This window comes from Gracilinanus agilis, chromosome 3 (genome assembly GCF_016433145.1).
Source record: "Gracilinanus agilis isolate LMUSP501 chromosome 3, AgileGrace, whole genome shotgun sequence".
In the NCBI taxonomy this organism is placed as follows: domain Eukaryota; kingdom Metazoa; phylum Chordata; class Mammalia; order Didelphimorphia; family Didelphidae; genus Gracilinanus; species Gracilinanus agilis.
In genome coordinates, this window is record NC_058132.1 from 53,594,011 (window position 1) to 53,609,812 (window position 15,802).

At 40.1% G+C, this 15,802-nt stretch overlaps 1 pseudogene; it reads left to right on the forward strand.

Annotated features, from left to right (window-relative positions):
- The window catches only part of LOC123240988, a 33,564-nt pseudogene extending 20,752 nt beyond the window's left edge, over positions 1 to 12,812 (forward strand).
- Positions 12,813 to 15,802: the final 2,990 nt, after the last annotated feature.

Below are 15,802 nucleotides of genomic sequence, written 5' to 3' on the forward strand. Positions count from 1 at the left end.
GTATCCTCTCAGAGTAGACAATTGCCTATAGGACTTACCAAAGGCCACATAGACAGAAGATGTGTCAGAGGTGGCATTTGAATCTAGTTACTTCCGGACTAAGGCCAGTTCTCTACCTGTATCTTCATGATGCCCCTCTAGCAGAAGAAACAAACAAATGAAGAATGCCAACAATTTCCACAGAAGAGCAAGAAAATAGACTTGAACTACCCCAATAAGTAATGAAGTCAAATATCAGGAAAAACTTCTTAGAAGGGAGTCATAGGTCAGTGGACCATATCTCTGCTGGACAGCCCTTCATTGGAGATTATAAAGAATAGAGAAGACATACATCTTCTGGAAACCAATTAGTTCCAAAGGATAGATGGATATGCTTTCTGGTGGCAGCATCATCTGTAGAATCTTTGGGTTTTTAGAACAGAGACTTTGCAGAACTCTTTGGATTATACTTTAACAAAATAGATCCCAATCCTACTCATGGTGAATGAAGGGTTGGGGGGAAGGTAGAGACCTGAGAAGTCAGGGCTAGATATGGAATTAGACAATTTAACTCCCCTCCTCAAGTTCTTTTTACCATACAACCTCTACACCCTATGTCTCTTAGCCAACATCCTTGCCTCCTGTTTCATGGAGAAAATTAAAGACATCCATTGTGAGCTTCCTTGTCAAAAGACCTAAAGCTAACCTATTCCACACCTCAGACCTCTATATTCTCCCCTCCCATGCCCCCCTCCTTTTCTTCTTACTTCTCCCTGAAAAAGAGATGGCCCTCCTTGTCAAGGTTGATCTCTCTATTTGAGTCTTTGATCCCATCTCCTCCAATCTCCTAGAGTTCTACCTGTTCTCTTCTCCCTGAGGCTACACTCTCTCCTTTTGTGATCCCATCTCTTCCCAAGGCTTCTAGCATCATCTCTGATGACTCCCAGATCAAGATATCCATCCTTAATCTGTTTCCTGAACTCATCCCAAATAATCAACTGCCTTCTGAAAATCGCTTGGTTATCCTGTAAATATTTCACAGCATCACAAAATATCTAAACTGGAAAATTATATGTAAGTTGGAAAATATAACATAATTAAAAAAAATTCTTTCTCTAAAGAGAGAATGAGAGTGAAAGCAAGAGACAGAGAGTGAGAACAAGAGAGGTAGAGAGAAGAAAGAGGTGAGGTGGGTCCTTAGTGAGAGCTGCTCCTCTAAATTTAGGCTAAATGAAAAGATTGTGGTGATCTTGACAAGTACTATCCCTTGAGTCATGCTTACCTTGATTCCAGCAAGCTAAAAGATGGCATTTTAGCTATAAGTAAATGCCGTAAGTAGATTCCCTCCCTGGGCTCCAGGTATTAACCTATCTAGTAGAGATCACATTTTATTACGCATTCAAGCAAACACGGGCCTTGGCCTTCAGCCCAGGATGGCTCCAAATTTCCTTGATTTGCCATCAGGCAAAAAGACTGCACTAACTTTTGTAGATGGTAATCTCAACTACTCTAGAAAAGTGGTCAGAGAACAAAGAATTTGTATCTGGAAGACCCATTGGAACACACTATATTAGTACATACCAAGAATATGATTGAAGGAACTATGGAATAAATAATGCCACAGATAGAAAGAATGTGAGATACTCAGAACGTTGAAGGTACATAGTGTTATAGCCAAATAATAGCTGGTATATTGAGTGATACATTACTTAACTTTTGTAGGAATTAAATTAATGTCCAATACTTTAAGTATGATTTTTTATAAAGTTTATTATCTGACAAAATAGAACCACATGACTCAGTTTTTCTACCTGCTCAAAAGTCCCCTGTTCACAGCTGCCCTCACAGGAAGAGAAGAGAGGGCTAGACATGGAACTCCACCTAATTTATATCTTGTCTACGTCAGCACGTAATGACAGGAAGTGAGTGGGGTTCTGGGAATCATAGTTTTGCTGGGATCATAGTTTTTAGGGTAACAGATTCTAGTTTCACACTTTCTATAACCTAGAAACTTTTGCTTCTAACAAGATAAATGAACCTAATAAAACTCCTTATAACAACAGAATGTTAGAGTTAGAAAGGGCTTTTGAAATTATTGAGTCCTCTTATCAAGATTCTCTTTTTTTATGGGGAAGCTGAGACCTGGAAAAAGAAAGTGACTTACTCCAAATCATACAGGTAATAAGTAGAGCTCATATTTGAACTCAGATCTTTTGCCACTCAATACCTACATAACTCTTAAATATATATATGTATGTATATACATATATATGTACATATATATTTACCAATTAACATGTAATTAAAAATTTCCATCTAAGTTTTCTGAAGTTATATGATTTAATTTGTCTCCCTTCCCTCTTTCCTGCCTCCTGGAGCAGACAAGCAATTCAATCTGGGTTATACATGTATTATCATGCAAAACATTTCCATGTTGTTCATTTTTGTAAGAGAGCTGTCTTATAAAACCAAAACCTTAAAACATAAACCTAAATAAACAAGTGAAAAACCACATGCTTTAATCTCCATTCTGACTCCAACAGTTCTTCCTCTGGAGGTAGCTAGCATTCTTTGTCCTGGATCATTGTATTGCTGATAATAGCTAAGTCCATCACAATGAATCATTCTACAATATTGCTGTTACTATGTACAGTGTTTTCCTGGTTCTGCTTATTTCACTCTGCATCACTTTCCAGCTCTTTCTGAAATCATCCTGTTCATCATTCCTTATAACATAATAGTATTCCCTCACCGTCATATACCACAATTTGTTTAGCCATTCTCTAATTGATGGGTGTCCCTTCAATTTCCAATTCTTTGCCACCACAAAAAGAGCTGCTGTAAGTATTTTTGTACAAGTAGCACCTCCCTCTCACTTTTAAAAAAATCTCTTTGGGATATACAGATCTAGTAGTGGTGTTAATGGATCAAAGGGCATGCATTGTTTTTAGAGCTCTTTGGCCATAGTTCCAAATTGCCCTCCAGAATGATTTGATCAGTTCACAACTCCACCAGCAATGCATTAGTGTCTATGAGCACAACTCTTAACTCTTCCTCAATTTACTAATCTGTAAAATGAGAGAGTTAGACCAGATGATCTTTAAGATCCGATGTTCTCATATATCTGATAATGGTGCCTTGAGGATAAATAAGATACTGGATGTAAAATATTCTGAAAATTAAAAAAAAACTTTATGAATGTGATACTATTTGCATTGGTAAAATGTATTTGAGGAGGACAGATTTAACCCATGTTTCCAAGCAGACAGCAAGTACTCATGGTACCCACATTAAATTAATTAAATAAATAAAACATCTTCATCTGATCCTAGAATCAAAGACTTAAAACTCAGAGGGTACTTAGATATTATCTATTTCAGTTTCTTCACATTACAGAGGTGAGATATTCTCAGCTTAGAGAGGTTAAATGACTTGTCCTTAGTCACACAGGAAGTAATAGCAGAGCCATATTGGAATTCAGGTTCTCAGACACCAGGTCCAAAACCCTTCCTGCTTTAAGACACTTCCCTATCATATCACCTTTGAGAGAGACAAAGACAGAGAAAGAGACAGAGAGACAAAGGGAATGTGAAATACAGAGAGACAGAGCTAGAAAGAGACAAAGACAAAGGGGGAGGGGGAGGAAGAAATGGAAAAACTGACTAATTTTAAGTATTTAACTTACTTAACTCCATGTGGGTTGTGATCCAGAACCCATGATTAAGGTTTGGATCAAAGACTGCCAGATTTTTTTGGGTGGTGTTGGAAGTAGGTGATAAAGCTCTTTGTCTTTATCTTTCTTCTTATCAAGGTCTTCCATTTTCCAGATTGTTAGGGAACCCCAAATGGGTTAGGCATATTAGCCTCAAGGTATAGTGGGAAGGGTTTAAACTGGAAGTCCAAAGATTTGGGTTTTAGTCCAAATTATTTCCCATGTCTGTACTCATTTTTCATCTTTAAGATGTTGGACTGGACTTACATTTTTATAATATTTCCTTTTAATGCTAACATTAAGACCATTTCTAGCTCTTGTGGGTGTTTTCTAAGACCCCCCCCTCACATTTCTGACATTCCCTGATGTAAGGGCCCCTCCCAACTCTGACATTATGTTCTAAGACTTTCCCCATATCTGATATTCAATCAATTATAAGCATTAAATTAAATTAAATGCCTTCTATGTTCTAGACATTGTGTCATGTGCTGAGAATACAAAACCAAAAATGAAACAAGGCTCACCCTCAAGGAGCTTCCATTCTAATGGAGAGACACATACAAAATAAATGTAAAGTCGTGAAAGGACTCACGTCCCTTCCATCTCTTCACATTGTCTCTCACCTCTAACATCTTCTGCTCTAATGCCTCTCCCAGGTTGGTCATTCTCTGTTCTAAGATTCTCCTCATATCTAAAATTACTTGTTCAAAGGTTCTTTCTCACTCTAAAACTGCGTGGAAGCAACCTTAATATCAATAATCAATATATATATTGGTATAAGGAGATAGATAAATAAATACATAGTGGTCTTTTAATGTAATAGAATGCTACAATGTGATAAAGATGGACAAGAGTAAGGAATGCAGAGACACCAAGGGGGAAAAAAACCCTGATACTTTTATCACCTTATGTGCATCTGGGTCCACAATAATGGCGTGTGACTGAGGTAATCGTTACATTCCTAGCTCCACGGGCAAAGCAAAAACAGAAGAACTAAAAGAAGGGACCGAATTCTAGCCACGATCATAAAAGGAACAGTGAATGAGAACGAATGGATCCTCGTGGGAGCTTAGAGGGAGAGACCGAAAACATATTGTCAAAGAATGATCTCAGTATTGTGCATTTTTCTGGCTTGACCAAGGCAATTTTTATTACTTGTGGCCCCAGCGGGAGAATGAGACCACAGACATACAATCAGGTCTTAGGGCCGTGTTCTCCACCCAAGCAGAGCCAGGCTGGCCGATTCATCATCTAACCACTGGATTGAGAAGACAAAAAGTAAACAGAGGGTGGTGCAGAGATGAAAGACTAATGGGGGTGGCAGCCCAACGATGGACCGAGGAGTTCCAAAATTAGGAAATTGATGAAAGACCTGGTTCATGGGACACAGTGACCTAGTTGTGATTGGAACATTCTAGGAATAAACTCAGGAGCCGCTTTCCATTGTTTTACCTAGAAAGAATCTCATTTCCTATGGAATTCCATTTGCTTATACACTAAGGTTTTTTTTTATTGTTTATTATTTTTTTTAGGGTAGCAATGTCTCATCAGAAGGGGCCTTAAAGGTCATCTAAGTCCAACTCCCTCATCTTAAAGATGAGGGCACAGAGACAGAAAAAGGAAGTGACCCAGATGAGAGCTCAGATGATTTGACTCCCGTTTTCATTCCCTTTCTACATATAGAACTAGGGGGTGGGATTGGGGGCAGAATTAAAGTAGGAAAAGATCAGCAGAGAGTTGGGTGGAATGGAGTGGAGATAAGTCCAACCCTAATAGAAAGTAAAATGTTTTAACCAAGAAAAGACTGCAAAGAATCATGGAGCCTAGAGAGGAGCAGGCTGTAAGATCCACTTCATGAAAAGAAGAGGTACTATACATAGAGGGGCATCAAAGAATCACGAAACTTCAGACTTGGAAAGGGTCTCAGGGGCCTTCTAGTCCAACCTATACAAAGTAGACTCTGGTGGTCACCTACTCAATCCCTTCATTTTAGGAGTAGGATTATTAAGATTTAATCTGGGTACTATTAGAATGTAAACTCACTAGTTATCTAGCTTCTGCTTGAAGACTTTGAATGAGGGGGGATCCATTTCCTTTTTTTAAATTTTAATTTAATTAAAAAAAATTGTTTTAACCTTCCTTTTGAGGCAGTCTGTTCTACTTTAGATAGATCTAATTGTTAGGGAATTTGTTCTTACATTAAGCCTAAATATTACTTTGTAATTTTCCTTTATTGTCACTTATATCCTTTGGGATAAAGTCAAATTTATCCTTTCTCTTCTTATTCCTGACAACCCTTCAGATACTTGAAGATGGCTATCATGTCCTCTCAGAGCCTTCTCTTCAGGAGATGAAAGCAACCCCTGTAGAGAAGGGGCCCAATGCCCCTTCAACCACTGTCACTAACTTCCATTGCTAGAGTAAATCAACTAAGCAAACCAACTTAGCTGAGGCACCAAGGTAGCCTGAGGGTCAAACCACTGGCGATATGGTGGTCAATCTCTTTCCCTCAGACTCCAGTGGAGACAAGGGAGGACCCCTGTGCCCAAGAATCCTGGAATTGGCAGGGTTATCCAAACCACCTTCCTTAACTTCCAGTTCAACTTCCAAAGCCATCACCTTGTGAAGATTCAGCCTGGAAATTGCCCCTTCAGGTGCCCTAAGTAATTGAAAAGACTGAAAACCCTTGGTGCTATCAATAGCATAAAGGAATATGGTTTTATCAAAGGAAATAAAATTAAGCTGATGCATCTTCATGTTTTCCACTCCACTTTCCACCTGCCCAGCAGCTGAACCGAACCATATGTGTTGTCTTCCCCTGTTTATTCAATTCAAGAAAAATTAATTATATATCTGCTATGTACTATGCACTGTGCTAATTAATTCATTCCTTCAACCACTCCTCATACACCCTGAACTTGGGATTCTACTGTCTACTCAATGTTTAGACAATGATATTTATGATTAAAGAAACCTCTACCCAAATTGTGACCAGTTCAGAGTCCAGGCACACAAACAGCTAAACCCTATTGCCCCGGTGTAGAAGGACTAGAGGATTTAGAAGTAAGGGGATCTTACTTGGTGTATTGACTTGGCCATTAACTATCCATGTGACTTTGAGCAAAGCACTGAATCCCAATCTCTTGGAACCAGAAGGGACTTTAGAGATAATCCTCTACTGGAAAACTGGAAGCATCCTTGTCCTAAGAGAGAGTGGACACTAACTCTGGCCTACCCCAAACCTATATTAGGACTAGCCCTAGGGCCGGAGAACCCTTAAACTGAAGCAAGAGGAATGGAATCATCTAACTTATTCATTCCCTTCATCTTAGGATTCTGATGATTAAGTCAATGTATATAAAGCTCAGCCTAGAGATGGTAGATCCTGGATTCAAATCTGTCCTATTTCCTAGCTGTGTGACCTTGGGCAAATCACTCAACCCCAATTGCCTAGACCTTATTTCTCTTCTGCCTTAGAGGTGATACTTAGTATTGATTTAAGGCAGAAGGTAAAGGTTAAAAAAATTAATAGATAAGTTGAAGATTATAGTGAGGCAACTGGAGTAAGAAAGGTGTCCTACACTCATCACCCACAATTAATATAACCAACACTATACTCTCCACCTGAACTATTTATTCAGTGAGAACATCTCTTTGATGGAGTTACAGAATCAATCAATAAAAGGTGAAAACTAGGTGTGAATAAGGCCTAGACACATCTATTGATTGAATGAACAAATCAATCAAAGGCAGAAATTAGGTGTGAAGTCCTTAAATAATTTGGAAAGAGTGGAGTATTTTCAATCCATTGGTTTAAATTAGAAGGCAACACACAGAAAATGTATTGGAATTAAAAGAATTAATTAATTAATTTAGAGAACTGGTGTTAAAAGATTTAGACAAATCATTAGACCCATGTATATCAGAGAGGGGATTCTAGCAATAAGTTGAGTCAAGTTTTGGGAGAACCTTGAGAAGGCAGCTTCAGGAAATTCTCTTCAGGATGGAGAGTATTGCTATGGATTCTAACAAAGGCATTGATGCTAAGAGCCTAACAGAGAATTCAACCTCAGGGAAACTATAAAGACGCCACAGAGGACTTACAGTAATTAAAAGATATAAGTTTAAACTTTTTGCTGTATAAGCTCTCTAAGCTTGAACCCATTTTCTACTGGCCACTATGTACCAATATGAGGGTGTGCTCCAATTTTCTGGGGATATTTTGTACCAACTTATTCTTACTTTACCCTAGTAAATACCCATTTTTAAAAGCTAGTGAATTCCGACTGACAGATAGATAAATCAATGAGGAGTTCACTGGTGGGGGCTCATGAGTAATAATACTAGTCCTTTAATTTGACCATGAGAGGAAAAGTAATTATCTATCTTCTGGGTATCTATCTGTCATTTGGAGTTGAGGTTGGTAGAGTGAGCCCAGAGGAAATTCAGAGAACTGGATTCAGAACTTTAGAGGACCTAGGTTCAAGTTTCCATGCTGCTATTTACTATTTGTATGACAATGGGCATTTAACCTTTCTGGGGTTCATTTGTTGATGTTAAAATGGGGGGTAGGGAGGCTTCTAAGGCTTTTTCCAGCTCCAAATCTTTTTAAATTTTTTAAATTTATTTTTTTTATCAATGATACGTAAATATAGCTCTTTGTTACCATCCCCTTTCTTTTGCTCAGTAAACCCCTCCCAGTTTAGTCAGGTATTGAAAAAACCAGACCCCTAGTGTGTTAGAGGATTTTGGAGATGAAAGTGTCTTTCCAGAAATACATGTGGCCCAGTGCACATTGGATATGGGAAGAAAGAAAAAAAATTAAATGTCGTGTCCTTGCTCGACAGGGAAAATCAAAGGAGAAGGTCATTTTACAGTGAGTACACTGAGTTGGTTCCCAAAAAAGTTATGAATACAGATGACCCACACCTGCAAAGACCTGTTGAGGAAATCAAGAGATTATAGAAAAGACACAGGTAGCCCTAGAGAAATCTATTTCTCAGAAGGATGCTGCAGCTATGCCAATTAAAGCTGCAGATAAACTAGATGCAACTCAATATATCCAATACACACCATCTCAGCAAAGAGTAGTTTTCAGTTCTGGAGCTTAGAGAATAGTTATTTGGGGGCAGATAGATGACTTAGTAGATTGAGAACCAGGCCTAGAGATCAGAAGTTCTGGGTTTAGATCTGGCCTCAGATACTTCCCATCTGTGTGACCCTGGGCAAGTCACTTACCCTCCATTGCCTACCCCTTACCTCTCTTCTGCCTTGGAACCAATTCACAGTATTGATTCTAGGACAGAAAGTGAGGTGTTTTTTTTAAGAAAGGTGTTATTCAGATGGTGGAAATTTAAAAAAATACAAAAAGATTCAATGGAGCCTCCAAAATTAAAAATTAATAAGAAAATTCCTCTTAGACTTCTTTCTCCTACACCTGTCATGCATTCTCCTAGCTGAAGGATGACCATGAAGGAGCAGCAAGAATAGAAAATATCTCCTTGTGTTTCAAATTGGAAAAATGCAAAGGGCTATGCTATGCTATTAGACAAACATCTGGCTGGTGATGAGAGTGGACTACAGACAATTCACAGTAATGAAAAGTTTTCCAAAACTTGATGAAGCTCTTTACATTGCTGATCGAAAGGCTTATGAGGCAGTGGAGATGTGGGCTCAGGTGGAGAAAAAGACAGCTCAAAAGGAAAGGGAATAACATGAAAAGGAGCTTCAAGAAATGGCTCAGAAAACTCAGGAGAGAAAAGTTGAAATCAACACCCATTTAGAGAACGAGGATAGGGAGGCTTAAGGATGGAACAATATAGGATATGCTAAATGCAAAGAGGGACAACATAATGGGAATCTCCTGATAAGAGGTCAAAACCATAGAGAAGTAAAAATCAAGAGATCAGTGAAATCATTGTCTAATCCATGGACTTCTCAGGAAGTTCTGTCTGACCAGGGGCTACTCAAGCAGCCTAAGAGTATTGCCAAGTGATTTTGCTAGTGGAGAGGATGAAATTTATAAAAATTATGAAATATAAATTATAAAAATATAATTTATATAAAATATAACTATAAATTAATATTTATGACATTTGTTTGATCATGATCAAATATGGAGAAGTGTCAAAGACATGAGCCAATATGTCCATAAACCCAGTAAAAATCTGGACAAAGATAGGTGTGGCAGTGACCTAGAGACCTTAATATTAAGACCAGGAGCGTTGTTCCAGATAAGGGGTTCTCTGACCCAGGTTGTAGACAGCCAGGCCATATGACTATAGGTAGCTTTGATTTCTATTTATACCCTTTGACCATTTATCAATTGGGAAATGATTTGAATTCTTATACATTTGACTCAGTTCTCTTTATATTTGACAAATAAAGTTTTTTTTTTTTCAGAGAAACTTCCAGGTCCAAATCTATGAGCAGAAGAGGTCCCACCTCCTTTGGATATCTCTTCATGATGGCTTCAGACCATACTTGTCCTTTGTTTTGAAAACCTTTCAGTTTTTACTTCTTGTACATTTGATTTTTGGTTAGATAATATTTCATAGTGTTATCAATGGCTCTAAGTCTTGCCTCCCTAACTCCATTTTAGTGGCCTCTCTGGTCCTCAGTTTCCTTAACTGTAAGGATTGGACTAAATAATTAGTTCAATCTCTTTCTGGCTTTAAATCTAACAATTCTGAGATTCTCTTAAGCCACAGCCAGTGGGCAGCAGAGTATTACCAAGACTGCTGCCTGAGTTTCAGGTCATGGGTTAATGAGTAGCCTAGAGATGGGGCAGACATCTGGAAGGGCAGAGTCGAATTCATTAGTAACAGGGGGAGGGTCAACCTGTCTGCTGAGCAAAAGCCAAAGCTTGAATTTCCAGGCAGAAATAGGCCTGCTGAACCTCCAGGTGTGACTAGAAGAAAATGAGATTGATGGTTTAACAAACAGACCAGAACCTACAGTTCCAAAAGCAGGTCATTCCTTTCAAAGCAGTCATCTTTGAGAGGCTCCATCATTGACTCAAAGAAATGTAGGGGCTCTTCTTTGAGAAACTTCTTGAAACTGTTGGTTGGTTCTATAGAAATGAGAACCTAACTGCTTAATTGTGATATTATTTAAATATGATATCCACTCATATCCTACAAATCAGAGCTTAGAGGGACTTTTGAACAAAGAATATCAAAGTGGAAAAAGGTCTTTGGACAGAGAACATCAGAGTTAGGAGAGATCTTAGAACAGAAAGTGTCAGAGCTAGGAAGACCTCAGAACCCAGAATGTCAAACCTATTAGGGGTCTTAGAACAGAGAATAATAGAGCTGGGAGGGGCCTTAGAACATAGTACATCTGAACTGGTAAGGTCCTTAGAACAGAAGAATATCCAAGCTTAGAAGGGTCTTAGAAAATAAAATGTCAGAATGAGATTGGGACCATAGGATATGATATGCTAGGGCTTGAAGGGATTGTAGAACACAGAATATTAGAACTGGGAAGAACATAGAATGTCAGAGATGGAAGGGAATTTAGAACATAGAGAAATGGACTACCAAGTCAAACTCCTTCATTTTACAAATGAGGAAACTGAGTGTCAGAGAAGAGAAAGTAATTGCTGATCACCAAATATTAGTTTCCCTATCTTGTGGAGACCTCAAAATGTTAAGTAAAATGTTAAGGAAGATGGAACCAAACTGGACAGAGAACAGAGGTCTGTTGCCTAGACTGAGCATCCTAAAGGCTGTCTCATTACTTGCCTACCCTCCTTCCTGCCTTTAAGGTTTCAGTGTCCTGGAGGGTAGATGTCTCCTCTCCAGCTGTGTACAGCACTAAGGCTGCTCATTAAGGGAATCTCCTTGACCCAGGGAGAGAAACTTTGGCTGGGGAGGGACCCCTGCTCTCTTTTTGCAAATTTACAGGAATCACACAGGTTCTTTCTGAGTTGGAGCTAATAATATCTAGACATTAAACGTTGGAGGGAACTGAAAGAGAGGGGCGGGATTGTAAATACTCATTGTTCTATCAGGAGAATACTTCCTATTTTCTTGCTAAAGGGAAGGTTATGTTTAATTAATTCTGCTTGTTTGCTGGGGACAAATCCTGATTGAAAATGAGCTAGCTAGTAACAGGGAGCCACAGTTACTAAGGGGAAGGAAATAGAAACCTTTAAAGAGCAAATCTAGCCTCCAAAGGGACCTGGAGCAGAGTTAGTAGGGGATTTAAAGAGTCCTAGAATTTAGAGTTGAAAGGAACCTTAAAACATGAAATATTAAAATGGAATGTCAGAGATAACAGACACCCTAAAAGAAAAATTAGGAAACTGAATTGGAAGGACTCTTTGCAACCATCTAGTCGACCTATCTTATTTACAGAGGAAGAAACTGAGACTCAGAGAAGTAAGTGATTTGTCCAAGGTCACACAGATAGTGGATCTGACTTTTAACAACACATTTCCCTGAGTCCTGAAGTTTTCTCTGTTCTAACACTACATCTTGTAAAACCTCAAAACCATAAAGCTAGAGCTAGAAAGAATTCTAGAGATTGTGTTTTCCAGACCCCTTATCTTACAGATGAAGAAAACAAGTATCTTCTTGTTACTGTGGTTTCTGTTGAGTTGTGTCTGACTCTTTGTGATCCCATTTCAGGTTTTCTTGATAAAAATATTGGACTAGGTTTCCCATTTTTCCCCCAGCTCATTTTTCAGATGGAGGAAACTGAGACCAACAATGTTAAGTCACTTGTCCGGGGACACACAACCAGCAAGTGTATGAGCCTGAATTTGAACTCAGGTCTTCCTAACTCTAGACCCAGTGCTTTATCCAAATGTGCCACCTAGCTGCCCTTAAACTGAGACCTATGGAGGTGAAATAACTTGCCCCACATCACTCTGGTAGTAAGAGGTAGGATAGGAGCTCAGGCCCTAACTGAATCTACATTCAGGGTTCTTTCCGCTGTGCCATCCTATAAAACTGTCTCATTATCATCAATCAATCCACCAGAATCTTTAAATGCCCATGATGTGCCCTTAGGCACTGTGCTAGGCACAGAGGACACAAGGAGAAAAGAACCCAACATGCTCTACTTACAAGAAGCTTACATCCTAATGGAAGAGCCCACGAATGCATATTCATAGCTATAGTATAAATTTTAAGTGAATTAATATGAATATAGACAAAACAGTCAAATACAAGGTAGGTTGGGAGGGAGGGCAGGCGCTAGTGGTTCAGGGATCAGGAAAGGGAGGTTTCATACAGCAGATAGTGCCTGAGCTGCATCTTAAAGAATAAGAGGTAATATTAACAATAGTAATATTACCTTCTGATTACAAAGGGCTTACAAACAACATCTCATTTGATCCTCTTAACCCCGGACTGGAATTCATTTCCCCTTTTTACAAGTGAGGAAAAGAAGGCTCACAGAGGATCAGTCCCTTTGCCTTGGGAGCCTCGACTTCTTCAGCTGTAAAACAAGGAGATTAGATGAGATGATTTCTGAAGTCTCTTCTAGTTTGAAAAAATCCGATGATTTTTCCCAAGGTCGTCCAGCTAGTTATCTTTTCATTGCGCCTGCCTAATCAGAGAGGTAGAGGCAAGAGTGTGTGTCTGTGCATGGAAGGGGTGGGTATGAAGGCACTGGGGCATGATTCCAGGTGGGAGGCAGACAAGGTCAGGATTGACAGTGTGGCTGGCGATGGGTGGGCATAGCCTTGGGCTGGCAGCTAGCCCAGGCAATGATGCAGTGAAATGGGTGGGGAAGGAAAGGGGGTATATGATGGGACCTTGGCACCTTTATAGAGGAGGCTGAGTTAGGGAGGGATTAGATGGCATTTGGGGGGCAGTTGAACTGAGTTGGGAGAGCCAGAGGTAGATGGGTGGGTGTGCTGACCACTATTATCATCTAGGATAAAAATAAAAGCAAGTAAGGAGGCAGTTTGGGTGGAGGAGGAGTGTGTGTGTGTGTATGTGTGTGTGTGTGTGTGTGTGTGAAGACACTGTTATATTCCTGTCTGAAATTTCTGTGTCTGTGGGAATGTATTGATGCATGTGCATTCATGTCTCTGTATAGCTATTCCATATGTTATGTAGAACCAAGCCAAGTGGCTTGGATTCTGGTCCTGACCTGCCTACTCATATGTAATCTTTGGAAAGTCCCTTTCCATCTCTAAGTTCCAGTGTCTTCATCTGTAAAATGCTGTGTTTAGAATCATGAAATGATTTCCAAAGACCCCTTTAATTGGAGTATTATTCTGTGTTAGAAGAACTTGCAGTTTGGAGAGTCTACTTAATGTTCATCCTTCCAGATTTAATATTCCACGTTCCAAGGTCACTCCTTGCTCTTTTCCATTCCAATGGCCTATGCTCTAAGGTCTCTCCCAGCTCTGACAGTCTCTGTTCTAAGGTCTCTCCCAGCTCTGACAGTCTCTGTTCTAAGGTCTCTCCCAGCTCTGACAGTCTCTGTTCTAAGGTCTCTCCCAGCTGACATTCTCTGTTCTAAGATCTCTCCCAGCTCTGACATTCTCTGTTCTAAGGACTCTCCCAGCTCTGACATTCTCTGTTCTAAGGTCTCTCCCAGCTCTGACAGTCTCTGTTCTAAGGTCTCTCCCAGCTCTGACATTCTCTGTTCTAAGGGTCCTTAGCGCTGATATTCTGTGCTCTAAAGGCTCTCCTTGCTTTGATATTCCTTGTTCTAATTGCCCTATTTCTGACATTCTCTGTTCTAAGGCCCTTTCCAACTCTGACAGTCTGGGTTCCAAGACATTTAAGTTCCCTTCCAAGTCTGACATTTTCTGGCCTAATTAGTGACCTATCCAGGGGTGCTATTGTAAGGTCTTAGTGTTCAGACAATGGAAAGAGTTGTGGCTCCTGCCTCTGATTCTACCTGTCTGATCTTAGGAAAGTCTCTACCTTTATTGTCCATATAATAGAGACAGAGGTAGATTGGTGGGTGTGCTGGGTTAGATGTCATCCAAGATCTCTTTCAACTTTAAAAATATATTACCAATGACCATGTGTGTACTGTATGACTATATGTATTGCTTATGTTTGTATTAATTTGTGGTGAGCTGTGCATGTCTGACCGAGGCTCCCAGCATCTGTAGATGAGACACTTTGGTTCAACACCCACCCACAATCCTTTTCCATGAGCCTTTGAGCCAGGGGGACCCTCCCCCCTTTTCTAATCATACATTTACAGCTGGGAATAGGCACTGCTGGAATAGACAGGGGGCCAGTCTGGGTCTCCAGGCAGTCTTTGGGGAAGGAGAAGGAAAGAGGAAGGTTGGGGAATGAGGTTGGGGTCGAGCTATTTCTGGTTCATGATTAGCAGCCTCTTGCCCGTCTCCAGGCCTTCTGGCCAGCACAGGGGCTCATCTGAAGGGTGCGGAAATGGCTTAATCAAACATTGCTGCCGACAGAACTGATTAATAGATGCTCTTGCTTAAAAAAAAGAAAAGAAAAGAAAAAAAGAAACTACTTCTGTAAATCAGCTGTTTATTTAACTTTCCTGGCATTTAATGATTGCAATGTTGGGTGGGGGAATGGAGTGGTGGTGGTGGTGATGGTGGTTTAAAATTAATTTGAGTCTGGCAGGAGCAGCCAGTCAGGGGAATAATGAAGCACGCAGCCTTACGGGAAAATGGAGACGTGGGGGAAATGCCAGTCATGAGTCACAGCTCTATTCCCTTCAGGCTGTCAGGCACCCTGAGGATGGGCTGGCAGAGGTAGAATGGCTGGATGGCTGTAGTTGGCAAGCTGGGAGACTCAGGTAGCTTGGACAGGTCATAAAGTCTTGGGGTTTACAGCTGGAAGAGGATTTAGGACATAGAAGATCAGGCTTGGTTATGGCTTTGAAATAAAAGAAATCATAGATGGGAGGGACCTTAGAACAGAGGATATCAGATCTGGGAGGAACCTTAGAACCCAGAATGTCAGAGCTGGGAGAGACCTTAGAACAGAGGATGTCAGAGCTGGGAGAGACCTTAGAACCCAGAATGTCAGAGCTGGGAGAGCCCTTAGAACCCAGAATGTCAGAGCTGGGAGAGCCCTTAGAACCCAGAATGCCAGTGTTGGGAAGCCTTAAAATACAGAATGTCAGAGCTGGGAGAATCTTAGAACATAAAATGTC